Source organism: Pteropus medius, unplaced genomic scaffold (genome assembly GCF_902729225.1).
Source record: "Pteropus medius unplaced genomic scaffold, Ma_sr-lr_union100, whole genome shotgun sequence".
Taxonomy (NCBI): domain Eukaryota; kingdom Metazoa; phylum Chordata; class Mammalia; order Chiroptera; family Pteropodidae; genus Pteropus; species Pteropus medius.
In genome coordinates, this window is record NW_024346692.1 from 392221 (window position 1) to 407010 (window position 14790).

Sequence of the window (14790 nt, forward strand, 5' to 3'; positions counted from 1 at the left end):
GTTTTCAATAACCCTTTCTAGCACCCTATGGGAACTATTTAACCTTTGGGGGCGGGGAGTGGTTGAGAGCATGAGGGGGTTGCTGGATTTAACCTCAGCAATAAATTTAGGATTAGATTTGCCAAAGATTTTCTTATGCTTCATATGAGAAGTGAAGGGAGGCGTAATTCACCCGTCCTGCGTCCCTCTCCTGCACAGGGAAGGCAAGAGAAGGCAGAGGTAAAAACACACCTTCTTTGCCCACCGCCCTCTCAGGATATCCACGGTCCTTTGGTTTTATTGGCTCAATGTTCTCTCAGATGACTGTGGCTCTGACTACTTTGTTTGCCCAGCTTCCTACAGCAGTGTCCTCCAAGCTACAAGGCGCATACTGGGGAAAAGCAGTTCTCCAAGAACCTTCTGCATGTGGTCTGAGGAGTGGAGAGCCCAGAGTGATTCTTTGTTGTGTCTTCTTGAATCTCTCCATTCAATTAATCAAGTGCTCAGGTAAGTAAATTAGGAGAAGCCTGGCTCAGCCCCATGGAGAGGTGGCTGGACTGACTGCAGCCCACCCACAGCTTTGCTCAAAGCCCCTCTACCCCCACACACTTTCTGCCTCGGGGTGACCTCTATGGAGAAAACAACACACAAAGTCACCTTGGCCCCTTCCCACTGCCACCCAGGTCCCGTGTATCTCTCTCAGTCTGAGCAGCTAAGACTTCAGAGCTATACTTTGTCCCAGCAATTGCGTTTCTACCAATGCCGCCTGGGATGCTCTGTACACACACCAAGCACTCCTAGCACCTCACGTACATCTAGGGTGACCAACAGTCTCAGTCTGCTTGGGGCTAAAGAAATTCATAGATGCGGAACTTTCATTATTAAAACTGGGAAAGTCCCAGGCAAACCAGAATGAGTTGGTTACCCTAACAGACAAGTGTGTGACAGGCAAATACATGTTCTCCTTCAAAACTGAAGCTAAATGCTTATAAAGGGTTCAACCAGGTCAAATGAAAGAGGATATTCAATGGCGGGAGCGTTTCTTGGGGAGAATGGAAATCATCATTGCTCCCCCACTATGCCTACCACACACTTAGAAGTCATCCTCTCCTAATTCAGCAGTTATCAGTGAAAATCCAAAATCAAAATCAGAATTGAGAGGGAAAAGATTGTGGGGAAAAATACATTCCACCTAATTTCTCGTAGGTCTACGAAACAAATCTATTTTCTTCCTCACTATCTTAAGTAATAGCACTGCCAGCCGCCCTGACCCCAGGTGCCCAGGAAACAAAACACAGAGAGCTGACTGACTCCTCTCTCTACCTCGGTCCCACTCTCTGTTTTTCAACAAACCCTGATTTTCCTGCCACCTGTCGTCTCTCTCTTCTCCACTCCCACTGCGGTTGCCTGAACTCAGCTTCCGAGTTCCCTCAGCTAACGCCTCCATCTTCTTGGAACAAGGTTTTGTCTGCTCCCTTACCTTTAAGATGCTTCCGTCCCCCACTCCTTTCTCAAATTAAATTCAAGAAACATTTATTAAGTACCTTGATCAGAAGAATGCCATCGCTATCACTTATCTAGATTTCATAGGACTTTGGACATTTTTCATGGAACCTTTTTAACTAAGACATTCCCAGATGTCTTTTTGATTGAGAAAATCTACCTGACATTTCCAGGCAAAATTAAGCACTTCCTGCCAGCATCCTGGTTTATCTCTCCCTTTAGCCCTCATCACATTGCTGTGATTATTGGTTTATATTTCCTTCTTGCCTACCAGCTGTGAGCCCCTGGTGTCTTATTTATCTTGTTTCCCCAGGGTCAGTCCCAGACCTGAATAGGCAGTAGCCATTCAATAAGCATAGAAAATGACATGTTATAGAGATAAGAAGGAAAATTATTGGCTTGGTGTTATTACACGTAGATGGGTCTCTAGCCATCGGAACACATAAAATTCAAACGCTACTGATTATGGTTAGACTAACCTAGTAGTCTTTACTGGAGAACCAAAGTTCTCTGCCCTGGGCCCCATCCTAACCAACGTTTTTATAAACGTCTTGGATGAAGATGTAAAAAGCACATAAAACAGATTTGCAGAAAAACCAAAGCTAGGAGGTATCACTAATATGTAGGATCTTAGAATTAATGTTGCAAAATTGTCTCAGCCTACGAGATCAATAGACCAAAACTAAGAAGATTAAAAATTCACACTAATAAATGTAAAGGCTATTACGCATGTAGTAGTAGAATCCACCAGTGCAATGAGAGAGTTCTGGCTTAGCAGCAGTTCCCATGAAAAAATTCTAGCAATTCTCACAGTCCTTAAACTAGATGAAGAGGATCTCAAGTGCTTTTCTAACAAAATGGAACATTTTCATCAATTGAATTTCATACAGAGGCCTCATAAAGAAATTTCTTAAAGATATTGCTCTGTGTAGTAGAAGCAAAGGGTCTAACAAGTCAGCACCTCCTGCCCCACAATTTGCCTCTCACCCCCATCTTATAAAGACTCCTAAGGGACCTCCCCAAACTACTGGGGCTCTCCTGGGCATTGCTTGAAGACAACAGATTAGAATCAGTCTCTTTGCTCTACCAAATCTACACAGCTAGTTGGTATCAGAACTCCCTCAATACCCTAGCAAGCTTTATTTTTGTTTGTTTTGTTTTATTTATTGTTTGTGTCCCTCCCTGGCATTTTACTATACATTTGACTGTTTGTACATTGCCTGCTGTCTGTTTTGTACACCAGTGTACCCCTGGTGTGTGGTACATGGTAGGATCTCAATAAACATTTGTTGGGAAAATGAATTAAAGAACTGGAAAAGAACCCAGATGTCTTGATTCCCAACCCAGTATTGCTTTTCCAGTAGTGTGCCTGTTCCAAACAACAACAATAACACAAGCCAACATTAGGCTACATTAGAAGAAATTTTGTCCATCGATAGATGAATGGATAAAGAAGATGTGTTGTGTATATAACGAAATATTATTCAGCAATGGAAAGGAACAAAATCTTGCCATTTGCAACAATATGGGTAAACCTAAAGGGTATTATGCGAAGTGAAATAAGTCAGACAGAAAAAGACAAACACTGGATGGTTTTACTTATATGTAGAATCTAAAAACAAACAAACAAACAAAACAAAATAAAAACAGACTCGATGAAACAGAGACCAGAAAAACGGTTTCCAGAAGTGAGGGATGGTGAAAAGAGGAAGGAGAATATAGTCAATAATATTGTGATAAGTTTTCATGATGACAGATGATTACTAGAATTAGTGGGGCGATCACATTGTAAGGTCTAAAAATATTGAATTATATTATACACCTGAAGCTAATATTACTAATATAACACCAACAATTCTTAAATAAAAATAAATAAATAAATAAGGTCATTGTCCTAAATAAAGATGAAATGGCCCCACTGTACCCTTTAATGTTCAAGCCATATCTGAAATATTATACTACATTTGGAAGCAACATTTAAAAAAAAAAAAAAAAAACAAACAGAAAAAGAAGTAAATGTGGCAGAGGTGGGATATGAATAATGTTTTTGAGGGCTAAATTTGTGTCAAATATACTATGCATTTATCTTATGTAATCATCATAATTATGCTATAAAGTAATTATTATATTCCTTTTATATCCAAGGAAATTAAAACACAGAGAACTTAAGTAATTTTTCCAAAGTCTCATAGCTGAAGGGCCAAGATTCAAACCCCCAGCAAAGCTTGTGTTCCTTCCACTACAGCAAGGTGCCTTTGGAAGGTGTTCTCGAAAGGGCAAGCAGAGCGTGGAAGGTCTGAAAATCACGACAAATAAGATGTTTGTCCTGGCAAAGCCCGGCCAAGGCTGGGTGGTGGACAAGGAGAATAATGCAGCAGTCATCAAAGAGAGAGGACCGTTTTTTGAGAAGAGAGTACTGAAACTCAATGTCACTTGCCAAAGTGTTGAGAAAATTCCTGAATGGGTAAAAAATCTGTCCAAACAGCTCTAAAAGCTGCGCGTTTTGGACTGGCTGCCACTTCGGGGGTTGAGACAGTGCCTTGTGCTCATTACACACACTTACACCATCGTTCTATCCCCATATCTTACATGTCTTACATTCCGAAAGCTTTTTTTCTGGGGAGTGGGGAGTTTTCCTTTGACAATGGGTACCGAGCAGCAGCATTGTAATAAGAGTTGCCCACAAATTGTAGTTGGAATCCTTCTCACAACTGTTTGGTTTCTATGGTTAAAAGAACAGCCCCAGGTGGAGCAGCTTGTCCTACAGCAAACAGGCACCAGGCACAAGCACTGTCCATGGACAGAGGACAGTGGGAACCAAAGAGCAGGACCCCTCTCCTCCCCGAGTGATCTGGTCTAACATGTGAAGGTGAAGAGCAGAGGAGCAAACCCAGGAGAAAATAGCCATTCCCCTCCAAAAAGCTGGCTCTGCTAAAGACCCTGACCAGAGGCTGGTCCTTGTCTGAAGCCCACTAGCAATTCTGCCGTGAGTCTGAGCTTTTAGAGACACAAAGGCGGTTGCAGCAATATACTGGCTACGCTTTTTGTTGATCTGACAATAAACATGATGACTAAGAAATGGCTTTCTGTTCCATGTCCAGCGTCCTGTTTTTCCCACTCTTTCTGATCCCCAGCTGAGGCACCTTTGATGAGGCACCAGGGTGTTAAGCCACACTTTCCTGGAATATTGCTTCCCTTTGGCTAAGTTTAACCATGACAGCAGGAGTAGGAACAGATGGAGAATCCATAAAGAGACCTGATGCTAAAGGAAGATGGGAAGACCCCAAAGGCAAATATAGTCCCCTTGCTGGAATGCAAGAGCTGCAAGCACCTTCTAGAGTTATCTAGTCCAGGGACTGACAAAGTCTTTCTATAAAGGGCCAGAGAATAGATACTTTTGACTTTGTACGCCATGTGTGGCCTCTATCTCAATCCCTCAGCTCTGCCATGAAACACAAAAGCAGCCACAGACAGTACATAAAAGAATGGACATGGCTGTGTTCTAATAAAACTTTATTAAAAAACACCAAAATTTGAATTTCATATAATTTTCATGTGTCATGAAATGTTATTCTTTTTTCCCTCAATCACTTAAATATGTAAAAGCCATTCTTAATTAATTGGCTGTACAAAAACAGGCAGCAGGTTGGGTTTAGCCTTTGGGCCATAACCGGTCAATCCCTGGTCTAGTCCAAGCCTTTCCTGAGATATGACTGGCAGGGGAGCACAGATGAGAATCTAAACATTTGATTCTCATGTTGTGCTCTTCCCCCTGCAAAGCTCTACTCCAGCTGCCCCCACTCCCTTGAGCACCAAAGTGCCTCTACTGCAAGGGCAGTAGCCTGGTCCAGATCTTGCCAGCTGTCACATCTGGTACAGAACTTTTGGACACGATGTTCCATCTCTGTCCCATTTCTACACACATTCATTGGATGACTTAGGACAGATTAGCTGTCCTCTTGGGACCCTAATAGAAAGTACAAACATAGGAACTCAACTCAGTCATCTCTGAGAGTGTGTCCTCTGTCAGTGGTCCATACTTCCCGCATCCCAGCTCAGCTCTCAGTCCTTCCCTCTCCTGTGACGTTTCAGTACTGGCATGCCCTGGCACCCTACCAATTGGCACTGCCTGCTGCCCTCACCAGAAACCATCCCTTGTAGCAACCAGTTCTGATGTCACCAAAAGATAATGACTTCTGGGCAGGAAAACTAGAAATGGAAGCAGATGAAGTATCTATTTTCATGCAGATGAAGTCGTGGGAGGATACATGATTCATGTGTTGAGTGATTTCTGAATAGCATGTTTCTGTCATTTTCTGGAAGGTGGCAAGTTAGCTTCCCCTTGGGGTAGTGGGTGAGACTGATATTTGGGGTTTCCTCTTTTAAAGGAAGTTTGATTTGGTTTTTGATTTGATGTTTGGTTGGTGTTCTCATTTTTGTGTTGTTATGTTATGATTTGTTTTAATGAGGAGTTGGAAATGGAGGATCAGGAGAGACATTTTTTCGGGAATGGGGAAGCAAAGCCCATGTACAGTGTCTCTTCCAGGGTTTGACCGTACAAAGGTCAAGGTGGTTCAAAGTCATAGTCAGATGTCTGAGCACCCGCCAAATACTACATGCCTTGGTTAGGAAATTAGTGACAGTTTGACATCTTGTGTGATTGCCATCCCAAGATAAGGAAGAGAAAGGGGAGAATCCTGGCATAGAGTTCCAAACAGGCTTGGAGCCCTCGGCCTGTCCCTGCTGTCACACTAAAGAATGTGGCCACTCTGCCTCAAAGCAGCTCCATCTAGTCATGCCAGAGCAATGGTGGCCAGGAGCCTGGAGCAGAAACCTGGTCACTGTCCAGCCGAGTATTGCTCAGTATTAGTTTCCTCTGCTACTTTATCCCAGGGCATCCAACACCAAAGAGGATGGATGCCTTGAATTAGGGTGTTAGGTCACTGAATATTCTCAGGATGCTCTAGGGCACTCCAGGAACTTGAATAGATGTTGCTCCTAGAACTACACTGAAGCCTGCAGCCCCCTTAGCTATCAGTGTGCTAGTAAAAGTTTAACGACCATCTCTCTAGGAAAAAAAGGCCCTGATTTATAACATTTGTCAATTCTCATAATGTAAATACTCCCAACTGGGCCTAATTTCAAATTACCAGTGTGATGTAAACGAACTCACAAAAATCCTGAAAATTAACATTCGGCCCTAGCAAGTCAGAATTTCTAGGTCCAGGACAGCACTGCCCTGAGCCCTTCAGAACCCAAGCAGAGAGCAGAAACCAGAATAGTGTGCCCAGGTAACAAAATGAACTGTGAACCCCAGTGAAGCATATCACAGCCGAGGAACCGCCACGTCCCACTCATAGTTCCTGAGAGCGTTCCTGTCTCAGTCCATCATTTTCCAGGAAAATTCTTACTAAAGGATGTTAAGAAACGGCCATCCTATAGTCCTGAAAAGAGATGCCCTGAAGAAGAGATGGCGGCTGACATCAAGGAATCTGTCTCCTGAACACAGAGGGTTGCTCTGTCCACCTGGCCAGGCCCAGGTGGCACCAAGGATGGATTCGTACTGTCCCTTACTGCCACAACTCCCTTTGTCCTGCTCACCAGCCTTGTCCTTGTAAGTCCCACTGAATACACTTCTAGGTTAAAGGAAATAAACCTCACCTCCTCCAACTCCTTAGATTTCCCTATGGAATTCATAAATCATATGTTAAAAGAGGATCTGAGGATTTATGGATGAACAAAGGTCCCTTCCCTTGGGCAGTTTTGGCTCAGCAGGCATTCTAGGAAGAGGGCCAAGCAGCAACTTACTCATGAAAGACTTCATTCTATGTTCTGCTCTCCTCACCCAACGTCTGACACACATGAAGAGCCCAACTGACAGTGTTACTGTCCCGTGTCTTTCAGAACCTACTCACCTAGCCAGAGTCACTCCCAGTCCTCCAACCTCCTTCCACTCCCTTCTCTGGGAGGTAGGAGCCTTGGGTTCCATTTACCACTCATTTAACCTCTTTAGCCTATAGTTTCCTTATCTGTTACATAAATATGGTTGGACTTTAAAATAATAAAGTTCCATACACATTTTATGGAAAAACAAGATTTATAAGGAATCTTAAAAATGACCAAGTACTTTCACTTAATCATCAAAAAATCATGTGACATAAGTAGTAACCTTAGATGATATTAGAAAACTGAAGCTCAGAGAGAGCTTGGGAACTACAACCAAGATCACCTGGATAAGTAGTCAGTCACCCAACCAGACTTGAGCTCATTCCTCTAAGGCCCAACCCTCCACACAGACTCCTAAGAGCAAGGCCTACCCTGGAATCCCACATCAGAGCCCCATAGCTTTTCCTCTGGGTGGGACACAGCTCCTTGGTTAATATTTGTGAGTTTTTTTTGCTCACCAGTTTAACCCACTAAACTGATTCCCATTCCTAAGCCAGGTGACTGATGTGAAGAAAATCAGGGTCTGGCCTAAGCCAAGTCGGCAAGTGAGTACGGTCTACCCTCAGTGAACCTTCCCACCTCCTGTCCACTCTTCCATGTCCTATTCTTTTGGAATCTAACACTCTTCATTGTCTTAACACTGTCTTGGCCCCTCCAAAAAAAAAAAAAAAAGTCAATCAAAAAAATTTGTACACTGTATTCCCTCCTGCCTCACTTCTTGCAATAAAACCAGTGCTGACACATCCACTGCCTCACAAATAGGAAAAGAAAGAGGAACCCCTCTCACTTGACATATATATATATTCCCTTCAGTTCTGTATACATGGTTCTCATCCTTTGTCCTATGTTGCCCTCTCTACCTCAGGATAGACTTTTTCCACCTTCTCTGAGTCCTTTATTTTTATAATCATTCTTTATCATTGTCAACTGTATGTCCTAGGTGCCAGTCATGCCCTTCCCCCAGGGAGGTTAAGCCAAGAGGAACAAAAAGAAGCATAAATTACTTCCATTTACACAACACTTCCAAAGCCCTCATTGACTTGAGAACTATCTAATGAAGTAGATATTGTTATACCTATTTTTACAGATGAGGACTCTGGATGCAAAGACTTTATAGATCGTTCAGCTAATAAGCAGAAGAGCCAGAATGGGAATCCACATTCATTGGACTCCAAGGGCAATGGCATGACAAGGGTCTCCCCTAAGAAATTAACCGATGACAGTTTCAGGAGTATTTGCTTTTTAACAGCAACGTTAAAACCAGAGGCTAACAACTGAGCCAACAGTGCTCTAAGGGGCCGGAATCAACATTCACTGACGCAATTGTACAAAGGACTCAGTGGGTATGAAGTGTGGGAGTCTCTTACCACACCAATGAGACCGTCACCAGTTCTGCTGACCATAAAGTCAACCATACATGTAAACAAAGAATCCCAACCCAATGGGTCTGGAGACTGAAAAACTTGAAGCCTTCAAATGTAGAGGAATTCTGAGTCAGAAATAGGGGCACATAACTCTATGCCAAAGCCTTGGTTTTCATCCAAATACTATACAGAACTGGACATAGTAAGAAGTTCTCCAATGCCACACTGTGGGAATCACAATCACGCAGTGCCTTCTAAGACTTCTTGCAGTTTGGGACTTGTGGTAGAGAACCTGATTTTCAATCCATTATGGATAAATCTAAAGTACAGATTTGCAGACATTCTTAGAAATGAATGGTAAGAGGTGTGAAGTAAGTTCAGACCACCAGAGAAATCTGACTCATTTTAGAGACTTTATCAGTAAAAAGGAGTCAGGATACTATAGGATACTTCTGGTGATTCCTCTGGGCAGACCTTGCTCCTGAATATATTATGACTCAATTTATTTAAACTCATAGGCCAACAGTTGGCTACACAGTTACCAAAATGGAAACTGAACCAGGAGGGATGACATTATTTATGTACAAAAAAGAATACAGGTGGTGACATATAACATGAATGCTAGTCCCATTTTTATTTATGAAAGTAATAGCCAAAATTCACTTCTCAAAAACCAGAAGTTTGGCAGAGGTATAAAGAAGAGAGTAAATTCCTGATTAAAAAAAAGAAGAGATTAAAAACAAAGGAGGAGAGGTCAAAGGGAGGGCAGCCCTCCGTTGTCCCCGCTGGCAGTGGTGGGCGTGTTAGAAAATGATTTGAGGAAGTGCTCAAGTGGCCCCAAAATCAAATGTTTTAAAGAGGAAACCAGAGTCCCTCAAGTAGAAGCAATAATCAAAGCCCAAGATGAAGAAATTGGAATACAAATGATGAAATTTAAAGTACCAAAGAGAGGTTTCTAAAGGAGTTTGTACAGAGAAGGAAATGAGGGGAAAAAAGAGAAAGATACGCAAAAATAAAGACATTGCCAATAAAATTCTAGAGTGTGCTAGAAATGTGAGGATAAAGAGTAGTGGTAAAATGAAGTAGATAGTTTTCAGTGGCAATGGATAAAATGGATAATAAAGAGGAGCTTTATGAAATTGTTTCCAGGAGAAAAAGGTACAGAAGAAGGAAAAAGGCAGCGGGCTAATTCCAGTATGCCAAGAACAATAAAGAAATGCATGAACGATCAGCCAAAAACCCATATTCAAAGAGAAGCATGTTTAAGCTGTGTGTGAAGAAGCAGCCGTGCTCTGGGGCCTCCTCCTGATTCCTAGGGACCTCAATTCCTCCCTTGGGCCTCCTTGAGCACCTGTTTTCAATAGCACATGGGGCAAAGGGTGAAAAGGTAAATAAAATGAAACCTAATTCTTCTTCAGTTCAGTCAATATTTATAAAAACATGTCAACGTGCCAAGCACAGTGCTTGACACTGAGAAAACGCAAGGATAAATAAGAAACATGGCTAGATATTGTGACATAAGTAGAATCAGAACGAGAAGGAAGCATATTTAAAATATGGAATTCGCAAGATAAGGTGGAGCAAAGTTCACAACCAAGAAAATGAGAGACAATGTGAAATATGACAGAACTGAAGATATGAAAGCGAACAAGAGAACGCTGTGCTGTATAGTCTCTTTAAAGAGGAACAAGATGAAAAAAGAAAGTGGGAAGCAAACAGGGGAAGTGACATTGAGAGCCCTGCTCTAGACCCAGACAGACATGGGCTCTGAGCTGCTTCCCCGCCCTGACTTGCCCGGTTCTGATGTGATCTTGAGCAAGGAGGCGCCTATGAACTCTGAGCCTCAGGTCACTTAACTATAAAATAGGTTAATAATAATATCTGACCACGCAGTAACTTGCGGTGTAGCCATGACAGAGTAAGGGATATTGGACTTACTTCCCACCATAAATAACAATAAAACTGGACAACATATATAAAACAACTGGTTTCGGATAATCAACTACCGATGGTGCAGGGATGGGAATCTTGAGAGGAGAAAAACAGAAGAGGTGAAATTCATGTTTTCTCTGGTCTCCTACCTGGGGTTTTTCCAAACCACAGCACAGGGAAGTAGAACCCAAACCAAGGCAGGAAGAAAAGCAGACCAATTGAGAGGTGACTCAGAAGAAACTATCACACAAGGAGTTTAAAATGACTAAGATAAATATAATCATCAAGAATTTAAAGGGGAAAAAATGGACATAAAGAATGACTAGATGGATAATCTTATCAGAGAATAGAAACTATGAAAGAGAACCAAATGAGAACTATAGAACTCAATAATATACAATAACAAATAATTCACAGGATAGGCTTAATAACCAATTGGACACTGCAAAAGAAAAGATCAGTAAAGAACTTGAAGACAAAATAATAGAAAGTATTCAAATTGAAGCACGTAGAGAAAATAGGACTGGGGGGGAAAAAACAGAGCTTAAGTTACATGTAAGACAATATTAACCAGTCTAACACATATATGCCTAAAGTCTCAGAGGAAAGCAAAGAGGAATTGGGGCAGAAGAAATATTTCAAAAAAAAACGACTTCCAAATGTGATGGAAAATACCAATCCACAGATCCAAGAATCTCAATGTATCTTAAGCAAGACGAACACAAAGGAAACTACATCTCAGTAAATCATAGTCAAATTGCTGAAAAACAGAGATAAAGAGAAGCTCTTAAAAGCATCCTGGGGACAAGAAAAGATCTTACTACAGGGGAACATTAATAAGAATTATCAGTGACTTCTTATCAGAATCAGTGGAATCCAGAAGACAGTGGAATGAGATATCCAAAGCTCTGAGAGAGAAAAAATTGTTAACCTATAATTCTATATCTAGCAGAAAAGCCTTCCAAAAAAAGAAGTCAGATTAAAGACATGTCAGATAAACAAAAGCTGAAAGAATTTATCACCAGCAGAACTACACAATAAAAAAATGTTAAGGGGAGTTCTTCAGGCCAAAGAGAAATACCAGAGAGAAACACAGATCTACAAAACACATAGAAGAGTACCAAAATGGTAAATACACGGGTAGACAGAAAACACTTTTTTCATTTTTTTATTTCTTTACACTGACGATTTAAAGCAAAAATAATGACCACGTGTTTCTGGATTTATAATATATGCAGAAGTAAAGCATGTAATAACAATATCACACAGGACAGCTGAGGAGCAAATGGAAACATAGTGTAAGGTTCTTATATTTCACATGAAATCTTATTAATTCAAGTCAGACTGTGATAAGATAAAGATGCATACTTTCAGCAACCATTTAACCAAATCAGAGTTGTTGCTAAAAAGCCAATAGAGGAGATAAAATGGAACACTAACAAATACTTCATTAATCCAAGAGGAGACAAGAGAGATGGGGAAAGGAACAAAGATTAGATGGGTAAAATCAAGAACAAATGGCAAGATGATAGGATTAGACCCAACCTAACAACCTTACAGATCTGTTGGGAAAATAAAATGAAATCATGAAAGTGGATCTGTTATACAGCTGTCCTCATAATAGATATGAGGCTGTGGCAGTGGGTTTCAAGATGGAGGGGAGGAAAAGATAAAAAGAAAAATGAAAAGTAAACCTGGAGGATATGAAAACTCTAACAGAATAGGCCCCAAGTAGCCATGCTACTTCCCACACTGATTTTTCTGGGCACCAAGCCATAGGCTGCCCTCACCGATGGGGCATGGAGCTCAGCTGATGGACACCATTTTCATGGCTTTATGGAACAAGCACATGAACTTGGCTTTGGGATCTACCCCCAAAGGAGGAAAGTTGCTTTGAGCTGATTTGTAGTTTTGTTGTTTGAGATGTGTGGAAGGCAGGAGACAAGCTTTCAAATCTATCTGCTCAACACAAACTCTTGGTAGGAAGAGAGTGTCCCACTGAATTAAAAAGGGAAAAGGCTCTGTCCACGGAAAGGACAGCGTGAAAAGATGACAGAGAGAACAAAGGCAGCAGATCTAGGAAGGAAACTTATAATCAAACACACGATTATAACTGTAAAATTAGAATTTGACAAGGTTTTTAATAAGCAAAAGATCAATTAAGACAGGGCTTTTATGTAATATGTGTAATTCAGTTCATTTCAGTACTCACTAACTGAAACACCTCTGATGCCAGGCTCTGTGCCAGGTGCCAGTGGTACAAAAGCTATTGAGACCATGTCCCTACCTTCAAAAAGTACTCAGGTCTAGTGCGGAAAAGAGGCGTAGAAACAAATCAAACAGCAGTGCGTCTTTGGTCCTTGTAGCCCTGTGCTACTCACCAGCTCTGCGGCTTTAGGCAAATCCCTTGGCTTCATTTTTCCCATCCATAATACGGTGATAATAATAACCGCCAGGCAAAATTTTGTAAAGACCATTGTGCCCATGGTCTAAAAAGTACCTAGCACACTGCCTGGCCTATAGTAATCCGACAACTCTCAACCTGATAGCATGACCCAGGACATGTATCAGAATCTGGGTGGCAAGTAGAAGGTATTTCTAACCATATTATGCCTCCCTCCCCCTCAGTATCCTGATTCCCCCAGGAGAATGTGATCACCTTTTTCAAACCCATGAGAACAGAGTATACACAAAATAAAGTTTGAGAATCACTGTGTAAGCATCGATTCAACACTAAGGAGAACCTACTGTGTGCCAGGTTTATGAAAAACAGTAGTATTTCAACATGGTAATAGAGGCATGTACAAAATGCTGGAAGAATACAAAGAGAAGGTACTCAGCCTGGGGGCAGGGAACGAAGACCTATAGTCCACGGCTGTTAGCTAGGCAAACCAGGGTGAGAAGGTCATCTCAAGGAACGGAAAGGTATGAGCTGGCAATGGCATTATGTGTGCAGGGAACTACAATCCAAGCATGAAATTGTCAGCGAATTGTATGGAGAAGTAGACAAGGGGCAAGTTCATGAAAGACATGCCAAGAAACTCACTTCATCCTGTGGGTGGTGAGTGCCATAGAGGGATGGAAGGGAGGCCCAAGGTTGGCTCTATGCTCCTGGTGGTCTTTCTGAAAGCGGTTCCTGAGCTGAATTTAATGAGAGCACAGCTAGCAATTCCTCAAGGGCAGTGTCTCTGGCTCTCTCAGCTTTGCTTCCCAAGTACTCGCCAGTTGGACCCACAGTAGACACTCAGTTGGCTGACCAGAATTGAAATTAATGAACTTCCTTATCCAGAACATTTTGCATTTGAAACCTTATAACCAACTATGGGATTCATCCAATCAGGTTTCTTAAACCCCCTGAGAGGTACACCATCAAATGGAGAGGGAAGATATGAACACAAATAATTACAATACAGTGAAATAAAGGGTTATCATTCAAGTGTGTGTGAAGTACTTTAAGAGATAGAGAAAGAAGCCATTAACTGTCAGGGGAAGCCAGGAAAGTCTCCACCATGGAAGCAGTATTTGAATTGGGTTTTGAAAGATACATAGGAGTTGAGTAGTCAGAAAGAGATGCAAGACTGTTCCAGCCTGAAGGTAGGCAGAGGTAGGGAGGAGCGACACAGAACTGGAAGTGTTCGAGAATGAATGATTAGTACTTCCCCTCACTGAGGGCTGAATGTAAGAATGCAACAAGAGGAGAGCCTAGAACAGTGGTTTTTCAACCTGGGCTGCACATCAGAAACACCTGGGGAGCTTTCAAACTGTCCAATGCCTAAACTACCTTTCAAACCAATTAATCAAAGTCTCTGGGGCTGGGAGCCAGTCGTCAGGATTTTTTTTAAAGCTCCCAAAGTGATTCCAATGTGCTGCCAAGTTTCGGAACCACTAGTCTAGAAAGACGAGAGGAGGATTGGCAGAACCCCCCAAAGTCAGGACCTCCTGGTGCCCCTGCAGCCCTGACACCCCCTCACACACACAGCAGCAAGAAGACCAGCCAAACCACAGCCATGGCTTCTTCCTGCTGCTCCTTTTCCCCCACCAGCTCTCTGTTCTGAAACAGCCGTTC